This window comes from Pararge aegeria, chromosome 1 (genome assembly GCF_905163445.1).
Source record: "Pararge aegeria chromosome 1, ilParAegt1.1, whole genome shotgun sequence".
NCBI lineage: Eukaryota > Metazoa > Arthropoda > Insecta > Lepidoptera > Nymphalidae > Pararge > Pararge aegeria.
The window spans coordinates 12,657,695-12,669,108 of NC_053180.1; the positions used below are offsets into that span (position 1 = coordinate 12,657,695).

General features: G+C 35.2%; 1 protein-coding gene across 1 annotated transcript in view; it reads left to right on the forward strand.

Moving 5' to 3' along the window:
• The window catches only part of LOC120634863 (nuclear factor of activated T-cells 5), a 156,337-nt gene that overhangs the window by 94,352 nt on the left and 50,571 nt on the right, over window positions 1–11,414 (forward strand). The window lies entirely within an intron of this gene.

Below are 11,414 nucleotides of genomic sequence, written 5' to 3' on the forward strand. Positions count from 1 at the left end.
ATGCGTCACCTATTTTGCGTATGTAGTAAACGAATGCCTCGGTGGCCTAGTGGTTAGCGTGTTCGGATGCAGATTACGAGGTCCTGGGTTCGATCCCGGGTCTGGCCAGTGAATATTCATCTTCTAGCGTCGACTGTTGGGCATAGGCCTTTCGAAGAGCATGCCACGACACGGAACCTCCGCCTTTCACCCAGAACGCTTCCAGCTTACTTGCACATACGCGTAAATAACAATACTTAGAAATTGAAATATAATAGAATAGAAATTGTAGAATTCTTATTGGATTCCATGGGAATTCAAAAAATAGCGTAATTAAACAGTTGTTGGAAGGCCGATTGCCGCAGTGGGCAGCGACCCTTCTTTCTGAGTCTAAGGCTTTCGGTCCTACAACTGAAAAACAACACTATTTATGTGATGAACATGAATGTTTTTCATTGTCTGGATGTTTATATGTACCTATATTATAATATATTCATTAAAATATTCATCACTCATCTTACGCTTACCTTGGGGCTAGGTGGAGATGTGAGTATTGTCGTAGTCTATTTATTTTTTCGTGAATGATTTTATTTATATAAATTTTAGCAATGAGGTCCTAAAAATAATGCGTTATCCTAGGCGTTTATAGTGGCCACAAGTAGCTTTTCGTGTAATATATGTATATATGTTTTATAGGTAGCCCTTGAATACAATCTCACCAGCTGGAAATTGATGATGCAGACTAAAATGGTAGAGTGCTAACCTGTTAGGGCTCCAGGTATGGCAGTTATATTAAACCCATATCCTTAATCGGTTTTTACGCGTCATCGTACCGGAACGTTTTTGTCGGTAGGTTGCTAACTAGCCACGGGCAAAGCCTCCCACCGGACCAGATCAGAGAAAATTCAGAAATTATAAGTTTGCTGCTGCGCCAGGGAGGTCGTCGAAATATTTTGAAGTAAAACTTCTTTAGGCGCGAATAGGGAGTAACTCAGATTGTTTTCCTGTACCGGAAGTAACGCTTACGTCAGACCTCTGTATAGTTTCCGCTATTTAACAATAATGATTTGGATTGGTCGTTAGTATATGTCGTCGCCACGCTTGCCACGCTTTTTGACTTATACGCCAGCTAGTGGCAAATATAAAAATCAATTGGGATTATTTTTTTTCTAATATTTTCAAACGGATTAATTCTGAATAGCAAAGTGAATAAAAATTCAACAGGTTTAAAAGAACTATTTTAAATTGCAAAGTTTTTTTTAAATCTCTAGATATACTTGTTTATTTATAATTTAAAAATAAATTGTTAGTAAATTTTCTGACGATTGCGACATTCTATAATATTCAATGACAAGGTTATATTGGCATGTGCTGATCTAACCTTCTATTTTCTACTCTCAATTATTCTATTTAACAAATGAAAATATTTATAAAATGTGAAACTGGTATTTATGAATTTTATAAAATGAAATAGTGAATATTAAATGAAATGGCGGAGTTCCAGGAACATAGTGTTTTTAACTACACTTGGAGGAATTAACAATTTTATAAATTTAAATTACTCGATTGCCCGAGAGTCGCAGGTTCAAATCCTGTCGGTTCCGAAAATTTTTATAAATTATAAATTTATAAAATTGATAAATCCTCTAAGTGTAGGTAAAAACACTAATAAAAAATAGATAGTTTTTGTAATTCAATAAAGTTACTATTGATATAATTATATATAGTTGAATAACTTTAATAACTATTTAAACAAGTCCCCAACCGCCCCTCACCTTGTTGTAATCGAACAGCAACGAATCGTAGCGATCTGCATCGTAACATAGTTGAAAAGTCGCGTTTCACTTCTTCGATTGCAATACGCATCGCAAATACTTATTTATTTATTTTAAGCCAATAAATAAATAAAAATTTCTGAATAATAAAAGGAAGAACAGAAGCGATGATAGCCTAGTGGTGAGAATTTCGGCTCCACTTTCGGGGGGCTGAACTCGAATCTCAGCACGCACCTCTAATTATTCTAATTTTTTGCGTTAAATATCACTTACTTCAACGGCGAAGGAAAACATCTTGATGCCTGGAAATCTGCATGCCTGAGAGTTCTCCATAATTTTGTCAAAGGCGTGTTGAGTCTACCAATCCGCACTGGGCCAGCGTGGTGGACTAAGGCCTGAAACCTATAGCAATTATAGGTTCAGATTTTGGTTTGATATGATAATAAAGTAAAAGAAAGATGGATTCTGAAACTCTCTAAAAAAAGGACTTATGCGTCCAGCAGTGGACGTCATGGATGAAATCATGATGTTGATGGTCATAAAGAAGGTGAAAACATAGCTTCCGTTTTGACCGTGCTAATTGAACCTTTAAATTTAGAGTGAATAAGTTTCTTCTAGGCAGTTTTACACTTTTAGTAGCGTGTCACATAAAATTGTTGGTGCTGAGTTTACGAAAATTAGGTTCAAACAACATTTATTATTATATCTGCGAAGTTCTGCACAGCAAAATTCTTGACCATATCTCTGACTAAATGTTAATCCGCTGTAGGTATACCATTAAGTAATATTTCCTCGAGGCAGAAAAGGTAAGTTAAGCGTTAAGATAACATATAAAAATAACTATATACGATGGGTTTTAAATGCTAAAAGGCACTGTTCTTCCGATGTATATGAATTGTCTAGAAATCCGGAGGTTGGTGACATTTAAGTATCTTGGTTGTCACTGCGTACCTTTTTTTATGAGAACTGCACGGTTATGAGAAATAATTAAAGTATTGATTTCGTAGTACATATCTTCAATGGTGTTCCTAGGGTTTTGAAGATAAGCAAGCCCTAAAAAATATAGTAAAGTGTGTCCGACGTACGACTTTCAGACACATTAACAGAGTTCTCTATTGCTAACATCGGAGGTTTCATCGATAATTACCGAAACAAATGATGTCAAATTAATTTCAAAATAGACGCTAGTCGTAAATTACATAAGCTACGAAATGAATAATGTCATTTTATTAGATAAATAACTCAGCCTGGATTTGCCGCTAAATTGATTTTGTATAAGTTTTTCTAAAACAAGATCGTATTTTGAAAGTTACAATACAAGTTCTACGAAATTTCCTTTATTAAATGAACTATTGGACTCGTCTTGACCTCTAAAAGGTAGTTCTTGTTGTGCCAAATGACAAACAATATCAACTAATATTTTAAAATCACTACGATTATGGTCAACACTCGAATTATGATTGAAATTTCATAGAAATAATTGGTGGGATAAAGTAGTTTCTATGCGCTGTTCGCCGAAATTAAACAAATAAATAATAGCACTCAAATGTTTATGTGAATTCTGGTGCTTTTTTATAGCATCTAAAAAGTTATTTAAATCATTGTAACCAGCCGCGTTCCAAACGTTCTTTTCATTAGAAAAAAATATGCAATACCAACAATATAACTTATTAGAATGGGTGCATCCAACAGCCCAACGAGTATTGTGTACCGATCTATTAAACCGTCTCTTAAGATTTTTACTAGTTTTAGAAATACATAAGCGTTTTTTCCAGAAAAATGAAATAATTTACCTTTTGTTCACCAATTAACGTTTGCACACACCTGAGCCCGCCACAAGAAACAATTTCCACACAATTTGAACTCATTGTTAATAAAATTTACTTTAATAAATAATGAAAAAAAAAACAATGAAATTCACTACTCCGCAAACAATAATAAACTTCAAATTATGAATCACAACAATCTATAGGAGAAGTGTGAAGTTGTTCAAATTTGACGAACTTCAACCCATAATGTTGCTTTTATGTCCATATAAGTTATTAAATAATTTAGATTGTCTCTGCTAAAAACACTAACATTTCAATAGGTGAAAGCAGTAAAAAATAAGCCCCATGCAAGCCAACGAGAGTGAGTGAGACGAAGCGAGAGGTCTTCGTGCGCGACCTTGATATTTTGGCATTTTATTTTCGCGAAGTTCGCTGCGTTCGGGATATTCTATACAGCTGCGTTCAGATATCGCGCAGTGTAATTCTATGGGCCGGTTGCTGCTACACCTCCAGCCGTATTGTTTGTATACTCAGTGTGCATACACTATTGAGTCAAAGTTAATACATCGTTTTTATTTCCTCATTGCTATAAATTTTGAATTGTTTTAGGAGATTTATTGTAACGCAAGCCGGGCATTTCGGCTTGTATGGTAGTACCGCCACTGCATATATTTATTATTTCAGAAAAAGCTGTGTGAAAAAGTGTTTCACTCGAATATAGTATAGTATCCCGTCAGCACAAAATATAATATATACAATATTCCATATAACTTTTTCCAAAATTTCCATATAATATAAATATATCATATATAGGGAATATATGATATATTTATATTATATGGAAATTTTCCAATTCAAAAACAAATATTGGATATTTGTACATATGTGCATGCATTAAAATTATAATTAATATATATAATTTGAATGCATGCACATATGTACAAATAATTTATAAATATTCTTTACGGAAATAAAGAGGCTATAATAATATAAAAGCCGTGTAGCCCTTTCCAATAAGAAAGAACTTCGTTTATTCAATCCAATAAAATCTCTATAATGTAGGTATAGGAGGAAAATTAAGTTTCCTGCTTTTCGGAAGTAAAGTATAAGAAATAACTAATTAGACTTTATTGATATTTATGCAAATATTTCAGAAAAAATACAACAATTAATAAAACTATCACAATGCTTTAGTAATCTTAGCTCCAACAAACATGGTCATGCGGATTTTTGGTGTTTTTCTAACTATTTATTTGTTTTATTTCCAGGTAAGGAACCTTCGTTACGCGTGTATGACTCGCAGTTGGTCCGTTTTTTAGAGTAGGTAAGGTAACAAGCTTCCTTCATTTATGACTAATGCATAGCCCTAATTTTTTTTTAAGCTTCTTGAAGAAAAAATCAGTTCTATTCTAGAAATATTTGACTAAGTTCGTAATAAATAACTGAAATTTCAATGGTGAGTATAATTTAAAACGTAATCTGTTTTGTGGATCATTTTAAACGTGATAATTTCATGGGCTTTCCTGTTATATAACTTCATTTTATTTAAGAATCCTTGGAACATTTAAGGAATATTTAAATCAGTGCTTCTCTTTATGTTCCGTGTAAAGTATGTTTTTATTTTTTTTTATTTTTGTAAAAGTTAGCACTTCTCAACTTGCTTGTAAGTGGTGATGCAGTCTTAATGGAAATGGGTATTAAACTTTGAAGAATAGACATTAATATTAAATCCTTACCCCTCAACGGTTTCTCCTCATCGTACCGGAAAGCTAATTTTTTGTAGACGGTAGAGTAGTTACTAGCCACGATCTCCTAACCTCACCAGAACAGAGGAAATTCAAAATTATAAATTCCTGAATGACTCCTGCCGGGGATCGAACCTGGATCGTCCCACATAGGACCACAGCGGACACCACTGTGCCAGGGAAGTCGAAAAATATGCACATGACCGTATATTATTTACATATTAGCTAGAAATGTGAAAACGCCAGACTTGAGCCTTTCACTCCTTAAACAAGTAATAATAGAATCAAAGCTGCCGACTGGCGTTTTTATTGTTTTTATTTATACGTTGTATATTAAAGCAGCGCCTTTTCAAAGTTACATCGTCCATTCAATCCTGACCTGTCAGAAACTCAATCTTAATCGGCCGAAATTTTAAGCAGCCGAACTTATAAGCAGCAGATTTAACTACACTACCGCGCGTAAATGCCACGAAGTGTTACGCAGTTCATCTGCAAAGTTCTATGATTCAAACTTAAAACAAATAAAACACTTGAATAAGTAGTTATATATTATTTTAATATCTTATATCAATTATTAATATAGTAATATTCTAAATTACAGGAACATTGTTTGCTAAATATATGCTAGGTATATTCAAGTAACTCGGATCTTTTGGACTCAGGTCTGAGTTTCCTAATTTTTCTTACTAGGCTTATTTCATCATATTTTCTTTTATCCACTGTATGTATGGAAATACCTTAACAAAAAGACGAGGTTTTCTTGATAAACCACACTGCTTTGGACCAGTACTTGCAATCCCGACGAGCTCATGGACATTGTCTCGTTTATATATCAAAGGTCCGCCAGAATCACCCATGCACGTACTTTGGCCAGATTCACCCCCGGCGCAAATCCGGGTTTCATTTATTTCAGTTAAAGTATAAAGTAATTTACATGTCTGAAAAAAAATGGTGTTGCTTTAGGTTAACTTAAAGCAGTATTATTTTAATACTGTTGACGCTCTTATTTCAGACAAATTAAAATCCATATGTTAAAGACCCAAGGTATGTCACTTAACACTGTTATTTTAAAGCCCCCTGTACCACCTGTAGCCACTGGCATAAAGCAGTATTGTTTTGTAATAATGGTTTTAAATATGATTGACATACGCATGGTAAAGGTTATAATTCTGAATTTCGAACGCTTGATGACGTCTATCCATCTAGTCGAGGTTTTACCAACGTTGGGCTTACCATTGCGGGGTCGCTATTCCAAAACCTCAAGTATCAACCGCTTATCAACCAGAAATACAGAGAATACATATATTCCTGGCAAATAATACTATAATTTTGATAACTCACACTTGAAAAACATTATTGACTAAATAGAACCGACTTTGATATATAACTAAAAACCAAGAAATAAATATTTTCTACAACATTTTTAAGTCGTGTCAAGTAAAATGTAGAAAGTTACTATGTATGCATGGTCATATCCTTCGTATTTCTTAATTGTGTACATTGTGTTTCCTAATAATGTGCAGAAGGCCAGCGAGCCTGATCTACACCTCAGCAAGTTTTGTATCTTATTCCAGAAGTTTTTAACGCGTTACAAAGAAAAGTACCTACCTCATGATTCACCAACGGCATTGAAACATACTGTTTTATATCACTTTTCAGAGTTGCATAAGTATCCATAAATCCCCACCCAGCTGCGAAAAGTTGCAGTTGTTCTGGCGGTGATTTCGTTATGTCTGACGAAGGCAAGCAGATGGGTCTGATGAATTCTAGAAATGAAGGGGAAAAAGTAATAACTGTGGGCCCCCGTCAGTCGCCTATACCAATCGCTATAAGCACCTGCACACATTTGCCCGAAATTAATTATGAGACTATCTTCACACACGGCACGGGTTTCGCCGCATCAGGCATCCGCTTCCTCTTAGTATGAGAAGGCTTTAGGCCGTAGTCCATCACGCTGGCCAAGTGCATATTCGCACACGCCTTAGATTATGGAGAAATCTCAGGCATTGAGGTTACCACACGATGTTTACCTTCACTGTTAGGGCAAGTTTTATTTCAGATCATTTAAAATACCCCAACATACTACAATACTTACTACTGAAGTGAACTGCTCTTGTAAGCTTGATTAAGGCGATGTCATCGTTCGGGAGTGAAGTCCTCTGTCTATATTTGTTTCCGTATTTGAATATATTTGCAATATGAATTTCCTCAATGGCCTCTGTACATACTTTGTTGTTTCCCGCCAGCTGAATACAATCGATTCCATCGTTTGCTATATTGTATTCCCCGAGTACTACCACCATTTTCCTGGGGAATTTAACATTTTTTTAACTACAATTATACATATATATCATTTACGAAGTCGTATCTATGGATAATGAAAAATTAAAATCTATGGCGCTCTATCGCGCGGTACCCACTAGGCGTCATTGAGGGGGAGTTTACGTCTAAAGTCCTATCTATTGGTTTTGAAGTTAGATCGGCATTTAGGTTATAAGCTTTAAATAACAAAAGTCTATATAAATAATTTTGAAAAATCTCGTGTTAAATAGGGGATGAAAGTTATGTTGATTTTTTTATTAGTAAGCCTACAATTCTGAAATTAAGAAAATACGTTACTTTTATAGCATACCTGTACATCAGTTCATAAAATATTTTATCCACTCTACCCTTCTGTTTACGAGGTTAGAGACACCGAAATTAGTATTTAGGTTAATTATTATATATAAATGGGCTAATAAGACAGGGATGCGTACGTACAACAGACCAGAAGTGTGAAATGCGGAAACTGGCCCGGTAGACGAAGGAAAAGAAAGAGATGACTTGTTCAAATTAGAACTGCAGCATATGGGTATATCCTTAAAATAATATATTAAAATAAGTATTAACGCCAAAGTACACACTTTGGCGTACATACTTTATGTCTGTTTATAGCCATCTACCGTATATATATATAACGCCAAAGTACACACTTTGGCGTACACACTTTATGTCTGTTTATAGCCATCTACCGTATATACTTTTAAACTGATCTTAAGGACATTTGAAATTTGCCGGTAGCTTTCTTTCTGAAGAATGGTATATGCACCATAGGGAATATTCTCAAGCCCAAGGAATTCTACGCCTACGGTGTCACGGGCATCCGCTTAAATCACCTCGAGGTGCACATCAAATGTAATATTATAAACTTGAGAGTATTATATATTTTCTGCAGGGCTAGCACGGGCAGGAGACAAAAATTATATCCCCCGATTATATATATAGGGATATAACTAACGTGTCTACCTCCTAAAGACCGGGAACATGTATACCTGATTGGTAGAAGTTTACCTTCGTTTATTATTACACATATATTATTTGGATATTATTTCGACTTGTGCAACAGTGCTCTAAGATTTGATAAAGCTGTGGGAGAAGATAAATTTGTATCCTTTCCTCGGGGATATAAATGTCTCCTGCCCATGCTAGCCGTGCTGACAACATATGAATAATTATCGGACAGATTTTCCGCTATTTCCACTATTACTGCTTTAGATACGCGGTCCCGGTACCTATTTCTTTTAATTTCAGGGCAAATCAAAATTTTATCGCGGACGTAGACGAGGTTAATACATAGTTAGTATATATATAAATATGGCTGGCAATACGTACTTCTTTGTTTGAGTGCAGTGTTCTGCTGTCAGAACATGTTTGTCACTTATTAAAGATCCTCCGCATTGAAAATTAACTGAAACTGACCCTTGATCTTTGATTAAAGCTACTAGCCAAGGGTATTGATAGATGTGTGCATTCTGACCACCTGAAAAATACGTGGGTTCGCATAAAAGGTTGGAAATTTTGATAATAATGCTAGTGATGTCATTATAATAAATATTAAAGATTTACTTCGAAGATAAAATACCGGTGAGTAATATTTAAATTTTTATTTCGCTAATTATGCAGGTAACTTAGCGAGGCCCGAAAACGTACTCTAAAGAAGAATAAATTTATGAAACCATTGATTGAAGCTTTAAATAACTCGACTTACATATACCACTTACCATTTATTTTTGATTTAATTACGGAATATTCTTTGCCACAAAATGGATCCTCAGGTACTACACTTGGTTTAAGATCATATCTCAAGTCGGGAATCTTTTCCGGTCGCAGTGAATCTGTTTCTTTCGGATTTTCACAACATACGTTAATGATATCTGTTCCTTTGCATCTAAATACAACATAATATTACTATCTATATTAAAAATTAATTGCTCTATTAATCACATTATTTGGTGACATAAAAAATAAATTGCTGTTCGTTAGTCTCACTAAAACCCGATGAAGGCTGGACCGATTTGGTTTATTTGAGTCTTGAAATCTTGGCAGGGAAGATTTAAACCTTTTATACATGTGTGTGATTTTTATACATGTATCTGTATATGTTTATCACCTAGCTCCGCCTAAACCGTTACGTTACGTTACGTTGTATGTATATTTCAATGGGTTCCTGGTTGGTTTGAGAACATAGTTGGTTAGTTCCGGTAGGTTCCGCTGCTTTAACACGCAACCGGGCAGAAGACCGTTGAGGTCCGCTTGTCTATAGATTATGTACTAGGAGCTAACAAAATATTATTACAATATAAATAATATGTAAATATCATTTATAATTATATGAGCGGTTGTCTGTAAGTAAACAGGTGGGAATGCGCCCCATTCATTGGGTGCGTGAGATTTCTGACGTGCCGCCAAGAGCTAATTCCGGCACAATACCGCGCAAAAATTAGCCCCTAAAAGGCGAGCCCTCTACCCTCTTAAACTGCGTCAAGGGCTATCTAGTGGTACAATATACTTTTGTAAAACTTACTAAATACTCTATTATACACATTATTTGGTGTCATAAAAAATACAAATGCCTACCAACTTGTGTGAAGAAATGCCGTCCTAATTAATGTGACGGTTAAAAGGGGTATGTGGCAGTTACACATTAATCTGGCCAAATAATGGAATGCCAAATCGCTTAACAGCATCATCGATGTTGGTAAAATGGTAACTAGTCATGGTCGAAGCTTTCAACCAGGCAAGATCAGAGAAAGTTTAGAAATTATAGATTTCCAATTTGACCCTGACGGGGGGTCTCCCACTTATACAACCACTGCGACAGGGAAGGGAAGTCATCAAAAACTAATTTCATTCCAGCCAATCATCATCACCATATCAACCCATTACCGGCCCACTACAGGTCACGGGTCTCCTCCCACAATAAATAAATAATAAATAAATATAGTAGCTTGTGGTATAGGTACTAAGATGACTGATGAATATTTTTATGAATAATATACACAAATACTTCTAATATAAATATACGTTGTGGGAATCGAACTCACGGCCTTAGACTCAGAAAGCAGGATCGCTGCCTGCTGCGCAAATCGGCCGTAAACCATAAAATGGGGCTAGTTCACCACGCTGGCCCAGTGCGGATTGGTAGACTCCACACACCTTTGAGAACATTATGGAGAACTATCAGGCATGCTGGTTTCCTCACGATGTTCCTCACCGTTGACGCAAGTGATATTTTAATTGGTTAAAACTCACATAACTTGTGAAAGTTTGAGGTGCTTCCTGAAATTCGAACTCGGCCCCCCGAAAGTGAAGTCGAAGTCCCACTGGGATATCACCGCTTCCAGCCAATAAACCTCCACAATTACATCATATGGTGAATTTACCTCAACTTTTCAATATCGTGTACTGTTATAGTTTTCCTCAAGTACTTGTTTCGTATATCCCTGCAGGATTTTAAGGGTACGCATGAATATTTTGATTTGCCCTCAATTTTGTGGCAGGTAGCTGATTCAGAAGCAACAATAGTTATCGACGGCATTGGACAGCACACCTGTAAAAGGTTTTATTACTTATAGGTAATCAGAGTTACCTGTATGAATTCATACCTGGCACACTTGTATAACAGCTACTTACGCATGCCATTTACTTTTATGGACACTCTATTTTTTCTAACTTGTTTTAAATAATGTCAACAACCTTTTTATTAATTTTTAATGTAAAGTACGAGTATGTTTTAAAAAATATCAGGAGTGATAAAAGAAATAAAAACAAACAAAATTAAATAGATTTTTCTTTATGAAATTTTACACTTGAAGTTCAGGAAAAAA